A 16,943-nucleotide genomic window follows, 5' to 3' on the forward strand; every position below is an offset into this window, starting at 1 on the left:
CTGCACTTTTGGGCCAGCCAGCTCCAACTGCAGCCAATGTTTAAAAAATAGCATCTCTCCCTTCCTTCTATATGTACAGATCTTCAGGGATTTAGCAAATTCTCTTAAATAGCTAGAAGACCTTGCTGACTTCGATGCAAATATTCTGGCCAGAGAACTGAGGTCCTTGGATGAAACCCAATAATCAGAGGGGTCACAGTTTCCTTAGCCCAGGAGGAAGGCAGCTGGTGTCTCAGCAGATGTTCCTAAAGGCCTGGCTTTTTCCACATCTGTTCTGTGTGGTAGACAAGAAGAGGAAGGGAGGAAGGGAACAGAGAGGAAGCAGAGAGAGCTGAAGATTAAAACAATACTGTACAGGTCCCCGCTAAAGATGGACTCTCTGGCCGCCAGGAAAAGACTGAGAGATAAATAGGAGGAGCATAAGAACCTGGGAGCTGGAGGCTAGTCCACCTCCCTCAGCTTCCAGGACCCAGAGGGAGGCAGGCACAGCCAGCCTTGGCCCTGTGGAACCAACACCTTCCAGCCAGGCTGCCAGGAAGCCAAATTCCAAATGTCTAACTGTATTTTGCACTTTTCCACAAGGTGACCTGCAGCTGTTCTGATGGCCCCTAGGATTCCGTAGGGTACTGTGCAGTCCAGAAAACTTGACTTCCCAATTCTTCCCACTTAGCCAGCTGCCATTTCCTTCCCTCCTAACCACTTTCCTTCCTATTCTTTTTCCTCTGTATTTTCCCCCTTTGTTTTAAAAGTTCAACATGAAACTTTACTCTGTACACTCATCAGGTTAGCAAAAATTAGAAAGTCAGCTAATGCCAAGTGTTGGCTGGAGTAGGGGGGGAAGAGGAACCCTTGTTCTCTGCAAGGGAGTATGAGAAGGTGCAGCCACTCCGGAGGCTGTCTGATGGTGCTGGTTCAAGCCGACTGTGTAAGTCTTCTGCCCATAGCAATGCCACTCCTCGGTACGCGGCGCAGAGACACTTTTTGTCCAAAAGGGGCGTGTGGGGAGGTGCTCATTCAGCATTGTTTCTGACAGGGGCATTGGCCACTCAGGCACCCATCCCTGGGGAAGACAGAAGTAAATGTGGTGGGTGTACACCTTGGAGAAGCATCTATCAGTCAGAAGCAAGGAAGGGGATGTCCACACAGATTTAGGTAGCTTACGTTAGATACTATGTTCAAATTCAAGGACGCACATCAGATGCACAGAAAGGCTGCCTGTGGGGGAATTCGGACTGCAAGTGGAGAATGGGGACTGCAGTGGATTGAAGATGGTCCCAAATTCCTTGACACTCCCTGCATGGAGAGGTGAGGTGGGGTGCCCTGGGCAGGCTTGTGACTACTTGACCAATAGAATACAGCAGAAGTGGTGCTTGTCAGTTTCCAGACCTGGGCTTTTTAGAGGGTGGCAGTTCACCTCACCTCTCTTAGGACACTCTCTCTGGGAGCTTGAAGCTGCCATGTAATCAACTGCCCTAATACCAGCAGGTTGCTGAAACCATGTTCAGGAGCTCTGTTTGTGGTCCTAGCTGAGCCCAGCCTTGCAGCCAGCCCCCACCAGCCAATGTCACCAGACATGTAAGTGAAGCCATCCTGGGATCTCTAGACCAGTCCAGCACACCTACAGGCTGATTACCATGGAGTGACCTCCGTTGGCACCACATTCATCAAGAGAATCAACCAGCTGAGTCCTGCAAATCCAAATCCACACAATTGTAATATGATAAAGTATCTAACTTTGGGGGTATATATTAGCCTGTTTTCATGCTGCTGATAAAGGCATACCTGAGACTGGGAAGAAAAAGAGGTTTAATGGACTTATAGTCCACATGGCTGGGGAGGCCACACAATCATGGTGGAAGGTGAGGAGGAGCAAGTCACATCTTACAAGGATGACAGCAGGCAAAGAGAGAGCTTGTGCAGGGGAACACCTCTTTATAAAACCATCAGATCTCATGAGACTTACTCACTATCATGAGAACAGCACAAGAAAGACCCACCCCCATGATTCAATTCCCTCCCACTGGGTCCCTCCCATGACATGTGGGAATTGTGGGAATTACAATTCAAGATGAGAGTTGGGTGGGAACACAGCCAAACCATATCATTCTGCCCCTGGACCTTCCCAAATCTCATGTCCTCACATTTCAAAACCAATCATGCCATCCCAACAGTCCCCCAAAGTCTTAACTCATTTCAGCATTAACTCAAAAGTCCACAGTCCAAAGTCTCATCTGAGAAAAGGCAAGTCCCTTCCACCTATAAGCCTGTAAAATAAAAAAAAAAAAATTAGTTACTTCCTAGCTACAATGGGGGTACAGGCATTGAGTAAATACAGCCATTTCAAATGGGAGAAATTGGCCAAAACAAAGGTGCTACAGACTCCATGCAAGTCTGAAATCCAGTGGGGCAGTCAAATCCTAAAGTTCCAAAATGATCTCCTTTGACTTCATGTCTCACATCCAGGTCATGCTGATGCAAGAGGTGGGTTCCCATGGTCTTGGGCAGCTTTGCTTCTGTGGCTTTGCAGGGTATAGCCTCCCTCCTGGCTGCTTTCATGGGCTGTTGAGTGCCTGCAGCCTTCCCAGGAGTATGGTGCAAGGTGTTGGTAGATCTACCATTCTGGGGTCTGGAGGACAATGGCCCTCTTCTCACAACTCCATTAGGCAGAGCCCCAGTAGGGACTCTGTGTGGGGGCTCTGACCCCACATTTCCCTTCTGCACTGCTCTAGCAGAGGTGCTCCATAAGAGCCCCGCCCCTTCAGCAAGCTTCTACCTGGACATCCATGCATTTCCATGCATCCCCTGAAATCTAGGCAGAGGTTCCCAAACCTCAATTCTTGACTTCTGTGCACCTACAGGCACAACACCACATAGAAGCTGCCAAGGCTTGGGGCTTCCACCCTCTGAAGCAACAGGCTGAGCTCTACCTTGGCCCTTTTAGTCATGGCTGGAGCAGCTGGGACACAGGGCATCAAGTCCCTAGACTGCACACAGCAGAGGGACCCTGGACCTGGCCCACATAACCATTTTTTCCTCTTAAACCTCTGGGCCTGTGATGAGAGGGGCTGCCACAAAGGTCTCTGACATGACCTAGAGATATTTTCCTCATTGTCTTGGCGATTAACATTCGGGTCCTCATTCGTTACTTATGCAAATAAATTTCTGCAGCCAACTTTAATTTCTCCTCAAAAAATGGGATTTTATTTTATATTGCATTGTCAGGCTGTAAATTTTCCAAACTTTTATGCTCTGTTTCCCTTTTAAAACTGAATGCCTTTAACAGCACCCAAGTCACCTCTTGAATGCTTTGCTGCTTAGAAGTTTCTTCTGCCAGATACCCTAAATCATCTCTCTCAAGTTCAAAGTTCCACAAATCTCTAGGGTAGGGGCAAAATGCCACCAGTCTCTTTGCTAAAACATAACAAGAATCACCTTTGCTCCAGTTCCCAATAAGTTCCTGATCTCCATCTGAGACCACCTCAGCCTGGATTTATTGTCCATATCATTATTAGCATTTTGGTCGAAGCCATTCAACAAGTATCTAGGAAGTTCCAAACTTTCCCATATTTTCCTTTCTTCTTCTGAGCCCTCCAAACTGTTCCAACCTCTGCCTGTTACCCAGTTCTAAAGTTGCTTCCACATTTTCAGGTACCTTTTCAGCAGTGTCCCACTTTACTGGTACCAATTTACTATCTTAGTCCATTTTCACACTGAGATAAAGAATATCTGAGACTGGGCAATTTACAAAAGAAAGAGGTTTAATGGGCTTACAGTTCTACATGGCTGGGGAGGCCTCATGATCATGGTGGAAGGCATGGAGGAGCAACTCACATCTTACGTGGATGGTGGCAGGCAAAGAGAGAGAGCTTGTGCAGGGGAACTCCTCTTTATAAAACCATTAGACCTCATGAGACTTATTCACCATCATGAGAACAGCACAAGAAAGACCCACTTCATGAACTCGGAGTTTCTGTAGCCTTCTTAATGATAATATGATAACATGATGCTATTATAATGTATATTTAAATATTTAGTGTTTTTTTCCAGGGTGAAATCTACTTATATATTATCCTTTTTCCAAAGCAGCATTTTGAAGAATAATGGTTGCTATCAACATTTTTGTAGATAATTAAATTACTAGAACATCAGGAATTTTTTCCCTAAAATTTCTTCACAGAAAAAAATTATTGTCAAAATTCGATACCTCTGAATTAGTTGAGAGAAAAAAGACTATATGAATAGACCATAAGTTCTATTTTTTAAGTGTGTTAATTTAGATCCTATCTTGTTCCAAAAATAATTTGGGATGGCTTACACAAATGTGTACCACATGAAGAAAAAGAAAATTTGATACAGAAATCAAGACAAAAGAAAATTAATAGGAAAGAAAAGGAAATAAAAGGCATCCACATCAGAATAGAAGTAAGCTATCCATACTTGCAGATAAAAAAAAAACCCTAAGGAATGCACTAGAAAACTATTAGAACTAATAAATGAGCTCAGCAGGGTTGCAGGATACAAGATTAATATACAAAAATTCATTGTATTTTGATACAGCAGTAATGCGTAAAAGAAAAACAAAATTTTAAAAACTTCAATTTACAATAATAGCATCAAAAACAATAAAACACCAAGAAAATACTTAACAAAATAAGTGCAAAACTTATACTCTGAAAGCTATAAAACATTGTTGATTGAAATTAAACAAGACCTAAAAAAATGGAAAGACATCTCATGTTCATGGATTGGAAGACTTAATATTGTTAAGATGGTACCATGGATTAAACTGTGATCTCCAAAATTTTGTTGAAGTTAGTCTTAACCCCTAGTATACCTGTGAAGGTGATCTTATTGGATATAGGATCTTTGCAGTTGATCAAGTGAAGACCAGATCATTAAAGTGGGCTCTAATCCAGTATAACTGGTGAAAGGGGAAACTTAGACACACAGACAGACATGCACACAGGGAGAACACTATGCAAAGATGAAGGCAGAGATTGGGTTGATACATCTAAAAGCCAAGGAACACCAAATACTGCCAGTAAAGCATCAGAAGATAAAGGAGAACGGCATGGAACAGATTCTCCCTCACATTGCTCAATTGTACCAACACCTTGACCTGGCAATTCTAGGCTCCAGAACTTTAAATAAGAATAATATTTTAAATAATAATATTTTTTAAAGAATAATATTTTGTTCTTTAAGTCAACCAGTTTGTGGTACTTCATTATGGCTACCCTTGCAAACTAATACAGATAGTGATATTCCCAAAACTGATCTATTGATTCAAAATAATCACTATCAAAATCCCAGTTAGCCTCTTTGAAGAAATCGACAAACTGATCCTAAAATTTGTATGGAAATGCAAGGGACCTCAAGTAGTTGAAACAATTTTGAAAAATAAGGACAAGATTGGAGGACTCATACTTCTTGATTTCAAAACGTACTACAAAGCTATAGCAATCAAGACAGTGTAATATAGTCACAAGGACAGACATACAGATCAATGGAATAGAATTGAAACTCCAGAAATAAACCCTCAAATTTACAGTCAACTGATTTTTTACAAACTTGCTAATTAAATGTGGAAAGAAGACTATTTTCAACATATGGTGTTGAGATAGCTAGATATCCACATGCAAAAGAATAAAGTTAGACCCCTACCTCACACCTTATGTAAATACCCCTAAAGTGGGAGGGCAAAATAAGCTTATCATCATCAAGATGCCAAGGCTGGTAAGAAGGGGATGTGGCCAGGCGCAGTGGCTCATGCCTGTAATCCCAGCACTTTGGGAGGTTGAGGCAAGCGAATCACGAGTTCAGGAGTTTGAGACCAGTTTGGCCAAAACTGGTGAAACCCTGTCTCTACTAAAAATAAAAAAAATTAGCTGGGCATAGTGGCAGGCACCTGTAATCCCAGCTACTTGGGAGTCTGAGGCATGAGAATTGCTTGAACCCGGGAGATGGAGATTGCAGTGAGCCGAGATTGCATCACTGCACTCCAGCCTGGGCAACAGAATGAGACTCTGTCTCAAAAAAAAAAAAAAAAAAAGGAATGAAAGAAGTAAGGCAAAGATGAAATCAAACCATTGATTTAAAAAAATTAATTTGCAAAGTTTCAATTTACAGAAAAATTGCAAAGACAATACAGACGCCTTCCCACATGTCCCACTATTAAAACCTTATATTATTATTGTACATGTGTCACAATTAATGAATGAACGTTGGTACATGTTAGGAACTAATGTTAATTCAGACTTCTTGAGTTTTTCCCTCATGTCCTTTTTCTGTTCCAGGATCCCATCTAGATTCCACACCACATTTTGTCACCATGTCTCCTTGGGCTTCTCTTTGTTGCGACAGTTTCTTGGACTTTCCTTGTTTTGATGACCTTGACAGTGTTGGAGTATTCGTCAGATATTTTGTAGAATGTCCCTCGACTAGAAATGTGTCTGCTATTTTTCTTATGATTAGACTGGGGTAATAGGTTTGGGGGTGGAGAATCACAGAGGTTAAGTTCCATTCACATCACATTCTATCAAGGGTACAGACTATCAGCATGACCTATCACTGTTGATGCTGACCACCTGGCTGAGGTAGTGTCTGTCAGGTTTCTCCATTGTAAAGTGACTCTTTGCCCCCCTTTCTATACATACTCTTTGGAAGGAAGTCACTATACGTGGCCAATATTTAAGGAGTGGGAGTCATGTTCCTCCTGGTTGAAGATGGCTACATTAAGTAGCTCCATGATTATTTGGAATTCTTCTGCATGTGATATTTGAACCATTCATTTAAAATCTGTTACAAACCAAAGCAGGGGGCAATGGGGATGGCATGGGGGAGAAATGTCTCCAAGCTTGGAATTGCTCTTCTACCCTTTAGGGAAATGAAGGGATGGTGCAAATCTAGAAGGAAAAGAGAAAAGAGGAAGGAGAATTCGCAAGCTAGGGCACATGCAGGTGGTGGCTGTGCCTTCCCTCCTGCTTGCTCACCAGCACAGCGAAAGCTGGGCAGCCCACTGATGTCACTGCTCCAGGCTGTCTCAATTGTACCTCAGATCCCATTAACATGCCCCAGAATCTTGAAATAATATATGGGTGAGCCTCCTAAGCAATAGTGGAAAAGTTTTCCTTTTGTTCTGAGCAGACTATTTTTAAAAAGAGTCAAATGGTTATAAGACCACAGCAAAATCATCTGTTTCCAGAGTGTCTCTCCTCCTCCCACCTCTCTCTGAATGAGTGGCCGGCGCTAAGCTGTGTGCCCAGACCTACTGTAGGGAAGTCCTCAAGAACATGTTCCCCAGAGAAGGCCCCAGCATCACCTGGTCAGGAGAAATGGGGTCCTTGGGACTCGTGAACAGGTCCCAGCTCTGGGGAAAAAGCCACCAAGAATTTTTCCACTCTGGGAGGGAAGAAAGAACTCTTCTAGTTTTGGATCTTTAATGAAAGGCAAAAGCAATTTGGGAAAAACAAGATCTGGCTACAAAATAAAAAGGTTATTTTTACTGCGGAGAGCAAGCCATCTAATGAAATGCTGCAATTACCAAAGTTTGTTCGGCCCCCGGGAACTTTACGGGCACTTAAGTGTCTGTCCTTTTGACTGTGGAGCCCATTTGTGGTGAATGTTTCACGAATTCAGGGAGACCACAGCCAAGGTCGAGCAGTCCCTGCCAACTGAGTTGGTGTCCCCTGAGGATTGAAGTCTGTTTCCAGAAGGGGAGACTGAGGTTTCATTTGTTAAAGTGACATCGCCATCCTTCCTCAGAGCCGTCCCGGACCCGGAGCTGCCGCCCACACACCGGCACGCAGGCCACAGGGGACTTTGCCTTCTGGGTCATTCTGTCCTTGAGCTCTCTGCAGATGCACTGAGAGGCGAGTTTCTTGCAGAGGTCACATGCCCTGTGCACACAGCCTTTCAAACTGGACAGAAAATATTTTCTGATGATTCTCTGTAGACAGATTTAGAGCTGAGATCCCTGCATTCCTGCATTCTGAATTGAGAAGTATCAGATAAGTGGGCCTGAGAGCCATGGCTCTCCTAGGAGACATATGAAATCAGCATGCAGTTGGTGCTTCTCACTCATGCTCGCTGCAGGCCTCCCTCCTTTACAGAGAGACAGGCAGAGCGGCGCCAAGGCAGCTGTGGCTTTGCAGTCAGACAAGGCTGGATTGGAATCCCAAATCTATCACTGTAATCTCTCCGTCAATTTCTCTTAACTGCAGGCAGAGATGACATGAAGTGGTATATGCAAAATGCCTGAAAAATAGCAGATTGCAAAAAACAAATAGTAAATGGGGAAGGATAGATTTCCTCTTTTGACACAGACCTCCTGCTCTTGATTCTTAAAAAGCTAACCTGTTCTCCATTTCTACTACTTTTTTTTTTAAAGTACACAATTCAACAGAGTATTGAGATGGTTTTAAAAAATCCCAATTTTCCCACAAATCCAAACATGGTAATTTACCACAGGTAGACCTTAATTTTTTTTCACATTTTAGAAAGTATTTGAGGCATTTTCATTTGTGAGAGAACCCTAAAATCTTGCCTTCTAGTTTGTGGATATTTAGGTGTGCCTATGCTTTTATGTGCTGCGGATACATTAAGATACATTAAGATCAGCCAATCTGAACAGCTGAAAAGCTTTTATCACCAAGGAGCTTAACAGCTCTGCAGATACATTCATTTCCTGTACAACTGGTCTGACCTATAGCTTGGGGTATGAAATCTAGTCATATCTCTGTTTTATTCTAATTAATCACTGAGTCCTCTCTCCCCCTCACACACTGTTATTATAAAGTTTAATATCTTGCTTTTGAATTTTCCAATACCCTCTGAGGCCTTACTTAGTCTTATTTCTGAAATACCAGATGTAGAGAAAAACTGCAGTCAGCCTTCCATTGTGCCTGCTTCTCTTCACCACAAGGTGGCACTGTTGAACACCAGTCCTGCACAGCTCCATGGACATTCACACTAATTTGTTGAGATCTTCACTCTTTTGTATCTCTCTTGTTTCTGCAGTGGTGTCCCACATTTGGGGTCCAAAGTTGGCTCCCTTGGTTCATGTTCAGACATTATTCCCCCAAATGAGACCCTGAGTAGCTTTCAGCTTCAGCTATCATAGTTCTAGGGCCACCACCTCCATCAACTATTACATTTTGAGCCCAAATCAGTGACTACTGACCTAGACACTTACATGTTTTAGAGGCAAGTATTATGGACAGAATATTTGTGTCCCTTCATACGTTGAAGCTCTAATCCCTGTATTTGGACATGGGGACTTTCTGGATGTAATTAAGGTTAAATGAGGTCATAAGGGTAGGGTCCTGATGCTGTAGGATTGGTATCCTAATAAGAGATGCCAGAGAACTTGTGTGTGTGCTCTCTTTCTCCCCCGTGTGTGGACACAGTGAGGAGGCAGCCGTCTGCAAGCCGGGAAGAGAGCCCTCACCAGAACCCAGCCATGGTGACCTGATCTTGGGCTTCTCAGTTCCCACAGAACTGAGCGAAGGTACATGTCTGTTGTTGAAGCCACCGAGTCCATGGTATTTTGTTACAGCAGTGCAGGCAGACTAAGACAGTGAGTTTCTCTGTGCAGTGCTTTGTGTCCCTCCCTCCCAACATACTTTGATAGGGTCACCCTGGTCTTACCTGACAGATCCATCTGGGTAGAGAATTCTGGGGTACCAAGTACCCAGTTAGGGTGGAGGAAATTGGATGCAGGTGGGCACATCCATTGGCCCTTGCTGCCTGGAAAGAGGCATGTCCAGAGGGGGACAGTATCAGGCCCTCTAATGTGAGCAGCCTGGGGCAGGGATCCTTTTTGCCCAGGTTTGAAATCACAGCTCTGCCATCCACTCACTGTGAGCCTTGGGTAGGATATTTCCCTCTTGGCACCTCACTTTCCTCACCTGCAAATGGGGATAATGATAGGCCTAGCCTCGTAGGACTGTGGTGAGGATTAAATGCATCAATCCATGGAAAGCACAAAGAATAATGTACAGCATGTAGCAGAAATTAATTTTTTAAAATAAGACTCAGCCTCTCTTGAGTGCCCTCAAAGCCATCTACTCACACATGGGCAGTGGTGATCAGTGTGGACTTTACTCATGTTTTAGGAAGTGGGCCAGATGTCTGGGGTTGCATTGCATGCCCCACAACATAAAGCCTAAAGGTGTCCTTTCTGAAAGTTCTGTCACCATATTCTCCTTGGTCATCTCCCAGCAGGCTGTCCCTCTGGTCCTTCCCCGCAGGGCCTCTAGGGTGCACTTATTTCCTGGGCCACCATTTCCTAGCCAGTCCTCACTCTCCTTCCCTTCCACATGGGAAAAGATACCTCCCTCTCCTTGTCTCCTTATTTCCCAGTCCCTGTGCCATTTTGTCATTTCTGTTTTTATGTGCACGTGTTCTTAGGCTCTTACCTTCCAGCCCAATCATTCTAACAAAATAATTTTTTCAATTTTTAAAAAAAATATATTCTCCCTCAGAAGATCCTGGTTGAGAACATCTTCTTCATCCTTTTATGGCAGAAGCGGAAGCAGGGCCATAGTGTGCCCATGAGGTGTTGCTGCGCTATCATTTCTGCATCTGATCTTGAGTTCCTTAAAGGCTGGGGTGGCACTTAGTGACACCAGGGCTGGGATCCCAGAGGTACAGATGACGTGCCTGTGTGGGATCAATGAGCGGGTGCTGCCTTGGGTCTCTGCTGGCTCCTGTGGCAAGGTCTGCAGGTCCTTCCCCTGTTCTCATGGTGGAACAGCTCCCCGGGCCACCCCACACCCCAACCATGCGCTGAACTTCCTCCTGGGAATGACATTTTTCTAGCACCTACTAGCCACTTCCATTTTTGTCTTCACCCTGGGGCTTCTGAGAAGCTCTGCTTTATGTTTTTCCCTAGCAACACAGAACATTAAAAGCTTTGGCATTTAAAATTATTCCTTTCATGTTGTTTCAACTTAAAGAGAAAGATAGCAAAGCTTTGACTCATGGGCCAAGTCTAACTGGCGACACCCACCCCTGCCCTATCCCACCAAATGTTCATGATGGAGTCCTGATGTCTATCTCCTATATGAAACAAATGAAGAGTTTGTGCAAATGTATCCAAATCCAGAAGCAACCAAGAGACCATGTTTATATCAGCTTAGTCAGCTACTAGCTTAGATAAATGCCTAATTTTAAAGGTACACTCAATCATGACTTGTTCCAAAAACAAATTGAGACAGCTATAGAGTTCAGTTATAAATTCTTAAATAAATATGTAAGAGAGATTTTAACAAACACTTATTGACACTTATTTTGTGCCAGCAATTAATTGTGCCAGGAAATGTTTTAAGGTGTTATGAATACTGACTACTCATTGGATTTTCCTATCAACCTTATGAGGCAGGCACTACTATAACCCCATATTACAGATGAGAAAACTGGGGGACAGAAGAATGAAGTAACTCACTCAAGAACACACAGCTGGTAGGGGGCTGCCAGGATTGTGAATCCAGGCAATGTGGCTCCAGGGTCCATGCTTTTAACACCTGTACTATGCTTCTGGAAGTTCAAGAAGCCTAAGAGGTCATCACTTTATCTACCTGTGTGTTCATTCACTGGCCAAACTTGTGATCACCAATGCTGTGCCAGGTCGGCACGGGGTGTCAGCTGCACAGAGCGGAAGGCACCTGGGGCCTGTACTCGAGTGGTCTCATCCTATGCTCCTGACCATGGCAGAGTGAGGTGCCAGCATTCCAGCCCCGGGTCCCCACATCAGCCTCCTAAGTCTGACCTTTGGGCATATTTCTTAATCTCTAGTCTCCTTTTCTTCCACTGTAAAATGAAAATCAGGACACTCGCCTTATTGGGTGGTTTGGCGGTGAAATGAATGAGTGTTTGCAAAGCAGCATGCAGAGCACTGATATGTATTCAATCCATCTCCTCCTTCAGCGAGTATTTTCCCATTCAAATTCTTGTTTCTCTATCCATTCGTAAAGTCATTCTATAAACACGCTCTATTTCACTGGGGGTATTGGCCAAAGAGGGGTAAACTAGAGTCTGGGAAGCTCCGAGGGTTGGCTCCGGGGCTGGCAGAAGTGATTTTCCAGTGAGAAGCAGCGATGAGAGCTGAGGTTTGGAGCCAGAGTTGGATTCCAATCCCAGCCCTGTGTCTTACCAGCTCTGAGATTTGGGGCTAACCATTTATCTCCCGGAGATTCCGTTTCTTTGTCTGTGATCTGTGATCACATGGGATGGCATATTAAAGGCGAAAATGCATGTGAGGTGCCTGCTCATCCCGTTGCCAATGCTGCGTTGTGACCTCACCTGGGGGACAGGCACTCCGAGAGCACAGAGAGGCAGGTGCTCACTCTGGGGAGGTCACTGCCGAATTGGAAGAAGAGCAAAGAACCCAGGGTAGGGCGCCGGCCAGGCTCAGCAGGGGTGGGGGAGGCAGAAGCAGGGGTGCAGGCTACATGCCCTCTGGCTTCAGCACCCCCACTGTGGCTCTGCTCGCAGAGGGTCTTTGGTGGTCTGCCCTTTCCCTGGTTCTCTTGTTGTTTCCATCAAACCAGCTGCCCCCCTCCAACTGACCTCCTGCAAGGCAGGTGGCCTCCAGGGCCACCAGGGAGTGGGTGTTTACTTACACTGCCCCAGTCCTGTTTATAGCAGTGGCACTGAGGGGACAAACGCTGCGGTTGGGCTTGGGTGGCTGCCCCACAAAGACAGCTTTCAGGCCACACTGGGCTGGAAAGTTAGGGACATGAGCATGATGAGATAGGAAGCAAGGTCAGGCCAGGGGCTGGCTCCAGCTGAGTGAAACAGACCGGCAGTAATAACAACAGCAACCATTTTTAAAAGTCCTTACTACATCCCAGACTGAACTAAGGGCTTCGCATCCATCTCAGTTATTTATTCCACAAGGATTAGGAAACAGAGGCTGAGAAACTTGCCCATGGCTGCTCAGCTGCTTTTTGGGGGAGCTGGGGTTTTTCGGCCCTGATCTATCTGAGATCAGAGTCTGGGCTATCTCCACTTTATTTTGCCTCCCTGATTAAAATTCATACCAATACTGTTTGTTTAAAGATTCTCTATAATCCTCAAAGCAGCCCATTTTACAGATGAGGATACTGAGGTTCAGAGAGGACCCATGACTTGTGTATGGTAGGAAGTGACAGAGCTGGGACACATCACCCAGCTCCTCCATCTTGTGAGGGAAGGAGCCTGGCTGTCAGGCCAAGAGGCTCTCTTCCGGTGGAAACTTTTCCTCTAGGAAAAACTCAGGGTGTTTTCCTCCTGGCCTGCCACACAGGTAGAGCCTTGCTGGTTCCTCTGCTGGCATGACAACATGGAGTGCGCCCCTCAATGCACGTGAGGGCGGAAGGCTGGGCCTTCGCCCCTGCCGTGGGCTCAGCCTCACTCTTCGCATCAATGATAACTGCCATTGTTGGTTGGGTGGTGACTCTGAGCTGTGCATGTGAGTGACATCATCTCGCTAATTCCCACAGCATCCCCGTGAAGCAGCTACTACCATCTCCCTCATTTTACAGACGAGGAAGTGAAGGCTCAGAGTGTCCAAAGAACTTGCCCAAGGTCACCTGGCTGCTGAGGATAAAAGCGCAGGGGGGTTTCACTCCAGAGCTCCGATTCAGGCAGCCGCTGCCTCCCTCCCTCCTGCACATCTTCCAAATGGCTGGGGGGCCTTGGCTTTCCACCAATGTCCAGGTGCACCCTCTCCAACAGGTAAGCCTGCCTCCAGCCTCCTTTTCCCCCAGCTCTCCTGTTTCTTCTCCCTTCCATGCCCCTGGTGTGTCCACACCCACTATTTTCCACCTCTCTTTCCCCTTTTCCCACATCTTTTGGATCCTGCTCTAGTTCCCTGTAAGATAAAGTCCATGTCCTGAGCTGGGTTCCTGTGACCTCCCGCAGGAAACAAGCTCCGGCTCTGGCTGTGCCACCCCTCGGCTGGCTAGGCAACTTTGGCCAGGTAACATCACAGTTCTGGGCTTCAGTTTATCCACCTGTGAAATGGGTGATGATGGCTGCTCTGCATTCTGGGGTGTTGCGATGGTCAAAGGAGTCAGCAACAACTCCTGGTACTCCTGGGCTTATTCTGTGCCCTGTACATGCCAGTGCTTGGTAGCAGCATCTCAATTCATAAATGGTGGAAAGAGATGAGAAAGTGATGCTGGTTTTGTAGAGGTCCCTGTTATCTGCTGTTTCCTCCCCATTCCATTCCAATAGCCTATCTTATATCCCCTCCCCTCCCTTCCCCTCCTCTCCCTCCCTCCTTCTTTCCCTCCATCATCCCATCCCATCCCATCCCATCTCATCCCTCCATCCATCCCTCCCTCCCTCCATCCATCCCACCCATCCCTCCATCTATCCCTCCCTCCCTCCATCCATCCCACCCATCCCTCCATCTATCCCTCCCTCCCTCCATCCATCCCATCCATCCCTCCATCCATCCCTCCCTCCCTCCATCCCTCCCTCCCTCCATCCACTCACCCACCCATCCCTCCCTCCATCCATCCATCCATCCATCCATCCCATCCCATCCCATGCCATCCCTCTTCTATTCCCAAGGAGCCTGGCCATGAGAGCACCACCATGCCTCAGAGCCCAGGGAACAAGCAAAGCTGCAGGACAAAAAAGGCAGAGATTAAGGGGGGCGACCTGATCCCTCAAGGATGTGGCTGTGTTCCTCCTCACAGATGGGCCACAAGTCCACAGTCAGTCCCCACAGAGGACAACTAAAAACCTTCTTCAAAGCAGCCGCTGGGAACCATGCACCTCCTCTTTCCTTGACAGGTTGTGAAAGGCCAGCTCCCACCTCCCCTTGACACTCCTAGGGATGGATCCCACTAAGGAGATCCTACTTGCTTGCGAGAATGAGCCCTGGTGGGGTTGGCCACATCCCAGGGCCCTGGCTGGGCCACAGGGCTGGTGGTGTCATGCACAGGCTCAACATTCCTGGGCAGCCCCTCTTGATGACCATCTTGTGAGACGAGGGTGGGCACGAGAGCTGGCCCTGCTCCCTCGGGGGGCTGGGAAGGATCCTCCTCTCTCTCTTTCCACTTAGGAGGCAAGTGGTGTGAATAAGCTCTACTGGTTCTGGAAAGGCCTTCTCCATCTCCGTTTGTCCTCCTCCGCCACCTGACATGCTCCAGGCCTCAGCTTGGCTCCATTCTGGGCCCGGGGACCATGGCCATCTCCTGTTGCCCATCTTTCTTGCTCTCTTCTGCCCCAGGTGGGAGAGGCCTTGAATCTCACCAGAGGGGTAAGTTCCAAGACTTGGGTCTAGGCAGGGTTCACAGGCCGAGCTGCCTTCCTAAGGCTGGCTTTGGTTCAAGGCCACGTCATCCTGGAACTGGCTTGGGCAAACACACCCTGTGTGGTCCAGCCTGCCCCCTGGACTTGTGTATCAGAGTTTGGGGCCAGTGTCTCAACTGATAATAAAGAGCCACTTTACCAGCATCTCCTGTGCAAACATCTTCCTCGGGGACTTGTGGGGAGGCAGGAAGCTGGGCCAAGGCAGGACAGAAGTGGTCCTGGGTCTCCAAGTCAAATGAGTCCTATTTTACAACTGCAAACCACAAGACGTTCCCAGCATAGACTTAATGAGGAAAAGCAGAGTGCCGTATTACAATACTCCCTTTATGGGGGCTTCATCCAATAATGTGCCCTGTGTTTCATCACCCCTGGCCCAAGTGTTTATGGAGAGATTTGTGTTGAGAATGGAAACCAGTAAAATCTTAGCTTATTAATAACTTATGGAATACAAATATGTTTCTGTGAGTTTCCACAGCTTGTGAAAATGGTTGCATGGACTTTCACCAAATTTGGTAGGTATGTTCTAGATGGTCTAAGTTGGTGTATGAGGAGTAAGCCCTGGGCAGGCATCAGAGACAGGCAGGGTCCCACCGAGTGGCTGACAATGAGCCACAACAGGGGCCCTGTAAAGCAGAAGGGGTGGCGGGGTGGGGGGACCAGAAGACAGTGTGATGAGCCTGGCTGCATAGCCTCCTCTCTTTCTGCTGTTCTACCCTGTCCAGGCGGTGGCCCACTGTTTCCTCTGTGGCCAAGCCTTAAGTCAGCTGAGCCTCCTGTCACCTGTCACATGGTGCTGATTCTAGCTGATTCTGCAGCTCATACTGTATGACCTTAAGTAGTGATCAAATCAAGGGCTTATCCTTGGTTTCTGAGTCACCAGGTAGGGCTGGGCAAGGTAGTGTCCATGGAGATGGAGGCCAGCAGTGGACCAGCATGGGGTGTCAGAGCCCAAACGGGGTGAGGGGACATCTTTGTGGCTTGGGGTGGTGGTAACCAGAGACTGGCTTTGTATAGAGGAGACTGATCCAATGTAAACGTATAGAGGATGATGAGAGACTGCTGGGAAAAAGAGAATTAAAGGATGGGAGGCAATTAGAATGAACCTCAAGAGGACCTGGGAACAATGGCACATCCAGCACCCAGAACTGATTTTTAAATACCAGTCAAAGGAACCAAAGCTCCCTGGAGCAACAGCAGATCTGGGGCTGGGGTAGAGAAAGTACAAGATGAGCCTGCAGCACTTTGTCGTGCCAGAAAGCAAGCAAGAGCTCAGGACAGATGGAGAGATGTAAAATGATGCAAACCCCAGCTGGAAGGAGGGGCTGTCCAGTGGCCAGATCTGGGACAATTTGGGCATCAAAAGAAAAATGGTAACACTAGATATTAGAACCCACTGGATAAAATAGGAATCCATAGGTCCATACAGACAGAAACAAATAGGTGAATAAATACACAGAAGGCTGGGTGCAGTGGCTCATGCCTGTAATCCCAACACTTTGGGAGGCTGAGGTGGGTGGATCACCTGAGGTCAGGAGTTCAGGGCAGCCTGGCCAACGTGGTGAAACCCTGTTTCTACCAAAAAAATACAAAAATTAGCCAGATGTGGTGGCACGCGCCTGTGGTCCCAGCTACTC

General features: G+C 46.6%; 1 long non-coding RNA gene across 1 annotated transcript; it reads left to right on the forward strand.

The window, feature by feature from the left end:
- The first annotated feature begins 1,186 nt into the window (after positions 1–1,186).
- LOC107974933 (uncharacterized) lies at positions 1,187–1,734 on the forward strand. Its single transcript, XR_001718042.4, has 2 exons — positions 1,187–1,305; positions 1,486–1,734. It is a non-coding gene; the product is annotated as an uncharacterized LOC107974933 (long non-coding RNA).
- Positions 1,735–16,943: the final 15,209 nt, after the last annotated feature.

Source organism: Pan troglodytes, chromosome 4 (assembly GCF_028858775.2).
Source record: "Pan troglodytes isolate AG18354 chromosome 4, NHGRI_mPanTro3-v2.0_pri, whole genome shotgun sequence".
NCBI lineage: Eukaryota > Metazoa > Chordata > Mammalia > Primates > Hominidae > Pan > Pan troglodytes.